This window comes from Nansenia antarctica (assembly GCF_963989245.1).
Source record: "Nansenia antarctica genome assembly, chromosome: 1".
In the NCBI taxonomy this organism is placed as follows: Eukaryota; Metazoa; Chordata; class Actinopteri; order Argentiniformes; family Microstomatidae; genus Nansenia; species Nansenia antarctica.
The window spans coordinates 109615614-109628055 of NC_137674.1; positions in this window are offsets into that span (position 1 = coordinate 109615614).

Sequence of the window (12442 nt, forward strand, 5' to 3'; positions counted from 1 at the left end):
AGATCTGTGGTTGAGGGGGACTTTTCTTTTTTAGTTTTCTCACGTTTTCCTCTCAGTTTTTTTGCCTTTTTTTCGCAGGCAACATCCTCCGAATGAAGCTGAACAGAATGTTCCGGGTCCATCACCATGAACTGAGTCTCCGTGCATCAGCGTCAGGGGGACTATTTCCAGCACGAATCCCATATGTGAAGGCAGAGTCCTCCTCCTTCCCTTCCTCATATGGTTTCAAAGTCGTCTATTTCCAGTTCCACATCCCCCTTTATTACCACTATTACTTATCGAGACAGAGAGTTTAACATTTCTTCCATATTTTAAATTCATCCTCCTTCAATTGGTTCACCACACATGTCTCCCTGGTCTTTCTTCCCCCCACCACCCTCTCTTTTACTGAGCAACCATCCCACCCATGGAAACCGGGCAAGCAAATTGTACACACACCAGTTCCTGCTGCTGATTTGAGGCGGCACGATAGAGTTCCAGATTTTTCCGTCTCTCTCTTCCCCCCCCACCTCTCTCTCTCTCTCTCTCGCTCTCTCTCTCTCTCTCTCTCTCTCTCTCTCTCTCTCTCTTCCCCCCCACCTCTCTCTCTCTCTCTCTCTCTCTCTCTCTCTCTCTCTCTCTCTCTCTCTCTCTCTCTGTCTTTATGCAAGGATCATCCTGGCATGTCAAGCTTCAAAGTGGATCCTCGGAGCTCAAAACATCGGGAGGAAAATGTTTGATTTAGAAAAGTGGAAAAGTAGAAGTTGGATCTCACCCTAACCACTAGCGGTTGAGTGAAAATTAGTGACATTTTTAACAACATGAAATAAAGATGATTATGATTATTGTATAATATGATAGTACTCCATGGTGTTGCACGTGTGGTTCTAGTAATACTCCAACATCAAACACATCATACGCCCTGGATTTGTGCAGTTAGGCACTCCTAACTGAGCATTTTGGTTATCTATTGTTGTGTTTAGAATCTGTAGATGTTTTGTTTTTTTCGTTATGTGTTTTGTGATGCTCACCAAAAACGGAGGTTTGTATTTTATGTGTGTTGATGTATTTTTTCTCCTTTGTTATACTGTATGTGTCATGTTCTAATGCTTTGGTCCGCATATCACGCGATCTAATGATCAGACTTTTCTTTCCGAAAAATGTGAATACATTTCCGCGTTGTTGAAAATCAACGACACATCGCTAGTCAACTAACTTGTTTTGTGAGCCTGCTAACAATGTAAAGTAGTGTTCTAGTTAACTAGGTAGCAGTGGGGGATTACTCACCGAATCCATTGCGTTGCAGCATTTTGGCTTGACTAGCGAGTGTGTGTTGTGATATTCTCCACAACGTTGAAACATAGTTCCGTGTTTCAAAAGAAAAGTCCCAACATTTTGATTTGTTGCCGATATGAGGACCAAAATACTAGAATGTGTCACATAATGTTCTGTGATGTCATGTTGATGTCATTCTTCTGTGTATATATGTATGTATATGTTTTCATGATGATTTCTTGTACAGTACCAGTCAAACATTTAGACACACTTTCCCATTCAATCCAATGGACTGGTACTGTATACATTCTGTGTGGACACCAGGAAGAGTAGCTGATGCTAATGTTGATCCTAATAAATCAAATCAAATCATTATGACTATGGGAATAATACATGGAATATTCCAGCATAAGCAGTTGTATAAACAGATGCCCCCACACCCCGATGACATTTGCCTGAAGCAGCTAGCTACCGCCGGGCGTCCAGAGAATGCCAAGGGACGGAGCCGATGGCATCAGCATTCAGAAAACGACCCCGCACCTGGACACCGGGCGCACCAGCAACATGTGTCTGGCCTGGCCTAACCACCAGCCTAGCCCCAGGCCGTGAGAACACACTGAATATGTACGAGGCGCACGAGAGCCTTCGACAGAGTCAACAGGAGAGGCTAATTCCCCCTAGCCCTCACTTCTGTTTTTCCCTCTGTGATGTTTGCCATTACCAAATAGGGTCAGAAATGACAAGTCCCTCCGGAGAAGGAAGTGTGGAGCTGTTTACGTCGTCTTCTGAGGTGGTGGGAGGGATTCGATATGTAACTAACTATGACTAAAAGATATAACTGTTTACTCGAAATAATTTGCAAAAGGAGGCGAGTTCTCCTTGGGTTAGCTTTCATCTTATCTTCCGTTTCAGATATCTGTTTCTGTGTATAGAATGAAACATATACAGGGAATAAAAAGGTACAGTTTGGAGTTTGTTCAGGGCTAATTGTGCTGGTGTGAGTCGAGTACGCCATCGGATGCAGCGGTCTGCAGATTGATGTCGCTATCCCACTTGTTGATTGCTTTTGTTTTATTGGGGCTGTGGCCAGCCCTTTCTCGCCAGCTGTGCTTTTGTGCAACATCAGCACTAACTCATGTCTGCACAACGTATGAGACACTTCTACAGTTCTGCAGTCTGGACTGACTTCTGCTGCTTAGAGGAAAGGGTCCATGTAAGGAGAGGGGGAGAGAAGGAGAGAGAGAGACTAGGAGAGATGTGTGTGTGTGTGGGTGGGGGGGGGGGGGGTCATAGGGGAGAGAATTAGGGAGAGTCATAGTGTTGGAGAGAGAGAGAGAAGGAGAGAAAGAGAGACTAGGAGAGATGTGTGTGTGTGTGTGTGTGGGGGGGGGGGTCATAGATGGATGGAACATACATGAGGGGAGAGAATTAGGGAGAGGCATAGTGTTGGAGAGAGAGAGAGAGTGAGAGGGAGTGTGTGTGTGTCATGGGAGAGAGGCATAGTGTTGGAGAGAGAGAGAGAGAGAGAGAGAGAGAGAGAGAGAGAGAGAGAGAGAGAGAGAGAGAGAGAGGGAGAGGGAGAGGGAGGGAGGGAGTGTGTGTGACTGACTGGCTCGGCGGTTCCAAATGTCTCTCCAGATGTTCCCCAACGTTCCTCTGCTCCTCTGAGATGCTCCACATTAACCTGCTTTATTGTTACAGATGTGGCGGTATTGACTCAGCGCTCAGCGCTGATTTACACTCAGGCACATAGCAGACAGGCCGAGCCTCCCAGGACCCCCGAAAAACCTCTTACCGTGGCAGGAAGGAGGGAGCAACAGCAGCAGGAGAGGTAGCAGGATGGGCGTGGTGGGGGTGGGGGGGGAGGGGGGGAGAGGAGAGGAGGGGAGGGGAGGGGAGGGGAGGGGAGGGGAGGAGAGGAGGGGAGAGGAGAGGAGAGGAGAGGAGAGGAGCGGAGAGGAGAGGAGAGGAGAGGAGAGGAGAGGAGAGGAGAGGAGGGAGGGAGGGGAGGGGAAGGGAGAGGAGGAGAGGGGAGGGGAGGGGAGGAGAGGAGGGGAGAGGAGAGGAGAGGAGTGGAGTGGGGGGCTTAAGGGAGAGTAGTTGTGTACGATATGTAACTGAGGAGATTTGAGTCCCGACACCACCAAAGACTCTGGCACTGGGTCTGGGAGATAAAGTGTTCACAGTCGAGGTCTGGAGAAAGATCGTTCATCACGCGAACGTGTGTTTTTAAAACAAGTGTCCGGGAGGTGTCTTTTAGAAACCCCATTTCATGCAGTTCTCTGTAATTGGACATGACTCGTTGAGAATGTAGTTTAGGTTTATATCACCGCCACCTTGGATAATATCGCAAGAAGTGTAGCTTCTAGAGGGGGGGGAAAAGCAGCATCCGCACACTCAAATCTGAGGAAAAATCGTTAATGTATTGCGAGCTTTCGGTCATAGACCTTCTTCAGGCAGTGTAGCTTCTCACATTCTAGTCTTTTTGGTCCTCATATTGGCAACCAATCAAAATGTTCCGATTTTTCTTTTGAAACACAGGAAATACGTTTCAGCGTTGTTGAGAATCACAACACAAACTCGCTAGTCAAGCCAGAATACTGCAACAATGCAATGGATAGGGTGAGTAATCCCCCACTGCTACCTAGTTAACTAGAACACTACTTTACATTGTTAGCAGGCTTACAAAACAAGCTGTGTTAGTTGACTAGCGATGTGTGTCATTGATTTATGTACGTGTGTACATGTATGTATTCACATTTTTTCGAAAGAAAAGTCCAATCAGATCCTGATATGCGGACCAAAGCATTAGAACGTGACACATATTAATTAGGAAAATATATACTATATATATTTATATTATTTTAATATAAAGATCTGGACATTTTCATGTGGTTGCGGTAGCTGGAAATGTAGGACTGTCCCGCACAGATTGGGACATTAGGTGACACAGTACAGTGTGTAGAGGCTTCGAAGTGGTGCATTATGGGGTCTCAACATGACAGAGGCAGTGGAGGCTGGTGGAGGTAGAAATCAGAGGACAGGCTGTAAAGTAACGCATTGGACGCCGTTCCTCATTCCATTCCGTGCATGACAGCGAACACACCGCCCTCCGATTTCTACCTCTGTCAGCCTCCACTGGAGACCGGGCCAGGTTCGGGGCTTGGCGGAGGGTTTCCAGAACTTTCCACATGTCCGTGACAGGGACGGTGGTGGTCATGTTGAGACACACACACACACACACACACACACACACTCTCTCTCTCACACACACACACACATACACACATACACAAACAGATGTTTCGTCGACACGCACGCGCACACACACACATGCACACACACACACACACACACACACAGATGTTTCGGCGAGACGCGCACACACACACCCACACACTCTCTCTCTCTCTCTCTCTCTCTCTCTCACACACACACACACACACGTACACACACACACACACACGTCCGTGACAGGGACAGTGATGGTGGTAGTGGTGGTGGTGGATCCCAGAGCTCTCCAGCCCTCCTTCCTGTCGCTGTTTCCTCTCAGCTCACGGACGACGGTCCGCGGAAGAACTACGCTGGCAGAAGACGAAAAAGAAACGCTACTTTAATCATCAATACCACCCCAAGGCCTTGGCCCGGGAGAAGAAAGGGAGATGGCGGAGGAGAAGAAAGGGAGATCCAGGCGGGATGCTTCCTTGGATGAGCTGCTTTCTGCCTTGAGAGCAGATTGTCTCTGAGACTCAGTGACTCTGGAAGTAAGTGGGATGGGAAGACACGCATATGTGTGTGTGTGTGTGTGTGTGTGTGTGTGTGTGTGGCTCGCGGACAGGAAACAGGAAGCTGCCCCCTACCCCTCCCAGGGCCTGAGGCGGAGGGTGACCAGGCCTGGACAATGACACAGGGAGACAAACCTCCTTCTCTCTCTCCTCTGCCAAGCTGCAACGCCTGGTATGTATAAACAGAGCTGTCTGCTTGGTGTGTGTGTGTGTGTGTGTGTACAATGTGTGTGTGTGTGTGCGTGTGTGGACGAAACATCTGTGTGTGTATGTGTATATGTGTGTGTGCGCATGTGTGTGCGTGCGTCTGTGTGCATGTGTGTGTGTGTTCACTAAACATCTGTGTGTGGCGTGCGTGCGTGTGTGCTTGTGCGCTTGTACGTGTGTGTGTGTGTGTGCGCGTGTGTGTGTCTGTAGGACATCAGTGCAGTGAATATGAATTTGTTTAGTTAATTTGCCAAGTGTGCCCTCCCCCCCCCTCCCTGATGCACTGTGGGTCGTAGCGGCGTGCTAATCAAAGTAGGCTTTTAAGAATCCCTCAAGACATCAAGCTGTGACATTAAACACCCCAGAGCCGTTCGTGCGCAATGACAGATGAAACTAACTGCCAGCACACAACAACACTCCTCTTAAACCTAAAACTATAAGAGTGAGCAGTTTGAACCACGAAAATACTGCCAATACTCTCTTTTTATTGTTATAGTCATTACCCAGAATAAAGATTACAATAAAAAGTGCTTGAAAAAAAACGGGGAACACACCACCATCTGTTATGTGTTGTATTTACAACCAAACACTTACCCGAAACAATACGACAGAGTTTACTTTGTAATTTGTAGCGCATTAATATAAAACTGGCAACTGCTAAATTCAAAGCTATCCTGTTACATGTCTCTTATTACGATCCACCAGCGGAGAAAACACTAACAAATACCAATTATTAGAACGACTCCTATTAATCACCAGACAGCATCAGAAAGCATTGCCACATGTCCTTCTCGTATAAGCCCCCTCTTTCATCTGGCCTGCTCTCTGTGACCGTGACCCCTGTGTGTGTGTCGAGTGTATCAATCTCCTCCTTTACCTTCGAATCAGGCTGAGGTAATGGAGAGGTCCTTTGGGAGGTTAGCTCTCTCTCGCTCTCTCTCTTTGCTCATCTCTCTCTCTCCTTCCCTCTCTCTCTCTCTCCTTCTCTCTCCTTCCCTCGCTCTCTCGTTGCTCATCTCTCTCTCTCTCTCCTTCTCTCTCTCTCCTTCTCTCTCTCTCTCCCTCTCTCTCCTTCCCTCTCTCTCTCCCTCTATCCCTCGCTGCTCATCTCTCTCTCTCTCCCTCTCTCTCCTTCTCTCTCTCTCTCCTCCCCATCTTTCCATCAGGCCCCAGAGCTCCTCCTAATCTTCCTCAGTGTGGCTGATTGGACTTTTCATTATTCAACTCCCCACGGCTCTGGGCTCGCCCTCCACCGGGTCAGCGCTCCCTGATTGCACTGGTCGTCGTCTTCGTCTTCTTCTTCTTCTTCTTCTTCTTCTTCTTCTTCTTCTTCTTCTTCTCTCTTCTTCTCTCTTCTTCTCTCTTCTTCTCTCTTCTTCTCTCTTCTTCTCATCTCTTTCAACGAGATGACACCCAGGGAGGGAGGGAAGGAGGCCACACCGTCCTGCAAAAAAACCCTGGAAAGAAAAAGAGATAGATAGATCTAAAAAACTAAACTAAAAAACATGTTCCAGTCTTTTTGAGGTGAGTAGAGTGCTTTTTAGTTTTTTTTTCCTTGCATAATTTGTAGCACGATGGAAAAAAAACCTTAGTGAATAGCATTAGCATTACCTACTGCCTGCGACACGTCTGAGGGAGTTAACTAACTAACCACCTCGATAACTCAGCGGTTGACGTGTGACTCTAGCCGTGCGGTCGTGCCAAAGGCTGCGGATCAGAGCCTCCGTGTTCATATTAAAACGCAGCATCGTTCGATGTGTACTGGAATAGCACAGCGGGGGGGGCGGGGGGGGATGGGGGTTGGGATAGAGGGGGGTTGGGATAGACAGACAGAGAGCAATATTTACCATCTGACTTCCCATGACCTTGCCTCGCTCATACCCCACCCCCCCCCCCTCGCCCCCCACCCCAGGCACGCTCCAAAAGCTGGAACAGATTACTCCCCTGTGCACTCTCCTCTCCTCTCCTCTCCTCCCCCCTCTCCTCTCCTCTCCCCTCCCCTCCCCTCCCCTCCTCTCCTCTCCTCTCCTCTCCCCTTCTCTCCTCTCCTCCCTTCCCTTCCCCTCTCCTCTCCTCTCCTCTCCTCCCCTCCCCTCCCCTCCTCTCCTCTCCCCTCCCCTCCTCTCCTCTCCCCTCCCCTCCTCTCCTCTCCTCTCCTCCCCTCTCCTCTCCTCCCCTCCTCTCCCCTCACCTCTCCTCTCCTCTCCTCTCCTCCCCTGCCCTCCTCTCCCCTCCCCTCCCCTCTCCTCTCCTCTCCTCTCCTCGGCCCTGATTGCTGCTACATCCCGATAGGCTTTCAAGTGGCCTCCTGTGTGTGCATTGCCCCATGGGATACGCCCCGATGCAGCACACATGGGGACCATTATCCGAGCCGGTAGAGAGGCTGTTTCTGCGTACGCAAGGCCTCTTTCAGAGTTCGGCAGACGTTCCCCCCCCCCCTCTCATCCACTCTGCGGCCCCCCCTCCCTCGTTACCGCGTCTCTCTGGTGATAGCTCGGTCTGCCACCAGCCAGCCAGACGCGCGGAGAGGTCCCTGGGTGCCACACACACATGTACACACATCTAATACACACACACAATACACACATGTACACGTATAATATATAATACACACACACATATGTACACATTTAATACATAATACACACACACACAAACGCGCACAGACACACACACGCACATGAACTAACACGCACGCACACTCACACAAGCACACACACGCACGCACACTCACACGGAAACGCACGCACACGCATAGGCACACTCACACACACACACACACACACACAGGCGCATTCCCATCCTTGCCAAAACCCAGCACACTTTTGAATTGCAAAGCTGGGTAGCAGCCATGGAATTCACTCGGAGTGAATAACAAAGATACAGCAGCCCTGACTCTGCCAAGTCATGTCAGGAGCGGCGGAGAGGAAAGCGTCTGTGTCTCCTAACCGTCAGAGTGAAGCTCTGCAGTGACGCCTCCGTGCGTCAGCGAGACTACAGAGACTACAGACTACTGAAGACTAAAATAAGACAAGGTGTGTCGTCCCTCTGGCCGGACGACATATGAAAGAGAAGAGAAGAAGAGAACTTCAGAGAGACAACCTGCAGCGCAGCCGTGGTCATACACTTTCCTTGGTGTGTGTGTGTGTGTGTGTAATGTGAGTGCCTGTGTGTGTGTGTGTGTGTGCGTGCGTGGGTGTGTGTTTTCTGTGGTGTCTGTAAGTGTGTTTTGTTTCATAAACAAGACCTCCATCATCCATTTAAGGAGGGGAGAGGAAGAAAAAATCATCTAAGTATGTCCCATCTCTCTCTCCATCCCTCCATCTCTCCCTCCATCACTCATATGGGAGACAGAGCAGTTCTATTTTCGGCCAGAAGCCCTTTGAAGGCAGCAATGAAACCTCAAGGCACCCTCCGATCCCTCGGGATCATCAGGATAACTCCCAGAATGCTTTGAGGTGACAAGCTCGTGGACATTATGACTGGTACGGTTCCTCGATAGAGACGGATCACAGCGGTCTCGCAAAGACAGGCCCGCCAGACATGGACCTGACCAAAAGCTAACACTGCCTACTGTTTGTTATGTAGTATATACTGCATACTAACCACACTACATACTCCTCAGAGCCTACTGTTTGTTACTGCATACTAACCGTGCTACATACTTTTCAGAGCCTGTTTTTTTATGTAGTATATACTGCATACTAGCCTTACTACATAGTCTTTAGAGCCTACTGTTTGTTATGTAGTACTGCATACTAGCCATGCTACATCTCTCTTCAGAGTCTACTCCCAATGAGCGGGCCGGCGCATTGCATGGTAGCTTGTTGCCATTGGTGTGTGAATGTATGTGTGAATGGGTGAATGAGAGGCTGTTGTGAAGCGCTTTGGAGGTGCTATAGGCGCTATATAAGTGCAGTCCATTTGTTCATGGTAATTGGTTAAATGGTGCTACTGCCCGTCTCCCTTACCTGCTCCATTGAATTGTGGGACGACAATTGGAAAGGACTCATACAACATGAAAAGGCTTATCTAGTGTGAGACTTTCTAATCTTTCTGACTGAAAACGGCTACTAAATAATAATAATAATAATAATAATAATAATAATTAATTATATTTATAAAGCGCTATAAGACGTTGACAGTATGGGTAGACAAAAACACAGAAACAACAAGCAACAGAAAACATGAGTACATAGAACACAGTATTGACGAACATGTACAGGAAACAATTAACACGGCAATGTCCAGGGGAGGGAGGGGATGGCAAGGTTAGAGGAGATGGTCAGGGGTAGGGAAGGTTGTAAGCTTGGGAGAACAGGTAGGTTTAAAAGTGGAGAGTGAGGGTGGGGGAGAGAGTTCCAGAGTCGGGGTGCAGCTTGTGAAAAAGCACGGTCTCTGAAGCCTTTGAGTTTGGAGGGTGGGACAGTGAGGGGAACAGTGGATGAGGATCGGAGGGTACGGGTAGGGCGGTGGGGGAGAAGGAGGTCAGTCAGGTAAGGTAAGGGGGGGGGCAGGCTATGGAGGGCTTTGTCGGTGAGGAGGAGTAGTTAGAACTGGATGCGTTCTCTAATCGTGAGCCAGTGGAGAGAGTGGAGGACAGGAGTGATGTGGTCGCGGGACCGGGTGTTTGAGAGCAGGCGGGCGGCTGAGTTCTGAACCATCTGGAGTCTGTGGAGGGAGCGGGAGGTGATGCTGGTGAGTAGGGAGCTGCAGTAGTCAAGGCGGGAGGAGATGAAGGCGTGGATGAGGGATTCAGCAGTGGGGGGGGAGAGGCAGTACAGTAAATAGGTAACAGTGTGAACGTTCAGTCTGAACTGCAAGGAGATTGGAGGTAGACCATAGACAGGAGAGAAATGTGTATGGAGACAGATTACTGCCAGTATGATCCTAAATAGTACAATTCACAAATGTATGCCGTGACAATTAACTTACATAGTTTACGGAACGCGACACCACAACAAAACAAGGCATGACATCATCAAACGGCGTTCGTGTTTGGCCCGGAAAAAAAATGTCAGCAAAGATCTTCGGAAAAATAAGCCCGGCATCGTTTTCTGTGTACAAGCAGAAAGTTTAGTGCCAAATAGTGTAAACAAAATGTAAGCTGATCCACACACGTAATGCGATCCGCAAATCTAAACAAACTCAATGTTGTTGACAACTTTTGAAAATATGTTTGTCACTGCTTTCATTTTTATTCACACATCATGCTTTTTCGTTTACATTTTAGAGCATTTACTCACAAATCATTTAGCCTTTATTCAATACAAATCGAGAGGTGTTTGTTTGTGGATAGTGAATGATATTTGTGCGTTGTGTTGTTATCACGGTACACATTTGTGAATTGTTGTAAAATTGATGAATTGGATTTATTTACGATGAATTGGATTCATTTATTTATGTCCATGTCTTTGCTTGTAGGAAGTTGTTGGGTTTCAAGACAGAAAGTGCTTCAGTTTATTTGACTCCCTTCTCTCACACACGCACACACACACACACACACACACACACACACACACACACACACACACACACACACACAAGCTGAACGTCGAGGAGCAGATACGTAGCCATATTCTCAGGTCAATTCAATGAATAAGTAATTGTCAGGAGCCTCGCTTCCTTGTTTGCTCACTTTCTGAAAGGCGAAAGACACGGTTAGACGGGCAGCCGAGACACGAGACAGACTTCTGAAGATGCTACCTTCATAGCATTAAACAAAACCAAATGGAATTATCCACATAGCACTGTCACGACATCCTCCCCCGATGCCTTTAATTCCTGAAATATCCCTCCAGACACAAAGCACACTGATCCATTACATTAAATATTGCCCATTAAAGGAACTTCCATTTTAGATGCATTCGTTCTTTCTTCCGATCTAATCAAGTTTCCTTTGATTCGTTAGCATTAGCGGTCGCCGGTGGACTCTCTGGGCATATCGCTGTGTGCAACTACCAATTTGCTGCTCCCTCAGTGAGAGCGACAGATCTGTGTGATGCGAGTAAAGCAGAGTAAAGACAGGAGTTAGTGTTGCATTAAGAACAATAGGGAACAACGGGAAGGATCTGTGTCCTCCAGAGGGTTTTGCGTATTGAAATTAATGAGCTGCCAAAACAACCAAACAACGTTTGTTTGCTCCTTTTGAGTAAACTTTTGATATTACATTTATTTTCACTGCGTTACCTACAGCACAGCAAGCCGTGCAGAAACCAACAAATGTTTTTTACCCAGATGGTTTTATTCAGAGTGGTACAGTATAGGCTATTAATGGCACCAATGAAGGGGTACTTTTCCCCTTGGCTAACACTTAAAGAAGACTCAAATAGTTCCTTTATGCAAACCTATGGAGCCAGGCAACCGTTTTGGCGAGCCAGTCTGACAAATATCGCTAGATTAGATTTTAATTTTCAAACGGAATTGATACTGCAATTTCAACCGTGAAACGTTTTAGTTATATTGGAGATTGTGTGGTTATACTAATTTAAGAGAGATTTTCCAAATGTGTGTCTACTTTTTGGGACTGAATCTGCCTCTTTTCATCCGCTATTTTATAACTGAAATTGTCTTAGCCCCACCTACTTATATATCTTAGTCGAATAAAAAAATCTATATTGGGGTAATTCAGGAAGTATTTTAGGAAATACATTACAATTTCACATCTAATCACATAATCATAATCGATAATCGACTCCGAAAAACACCATCTGTACTTCATAAACGTTCTCTCCGTAGCGGTTAGCCAGGGGGGGAAGTCATGCTAGCATCAAGGCCTGCAGTCTCTCACCTTATAAGAAGGTTAGACAACCTTTAATCACTCCATTTCGCTCGTGGTAACCTACCTTTTCAGATTACTGTGTTGCCGGTGACCTCACCCGTCACAATCTAGATGACAGTCATGGTACAACTAACCATGTTAGGGCCCGGGCCCAAATGGCTTTTTCTCCCTCATAGATAATAATCATAGCGTGAGTGAACTTCAATATGACACAAATATGAACAAAACTGTAGCTCTGCAGCTGACCTCACTGGAGAACATCAAGCATCAGACAGTTTCACAAGGCTGGCCTCGTCATAAAACTCTGTTATGTCTGGTGGAATTTCGTTGGCGATTTCTCAAGCTTTTCCTAAACAGGCGAGAGCAGTCTTTTCCTCTCTCTCTCTCTCATAGGCTGGGATTTGGTACATTTTTT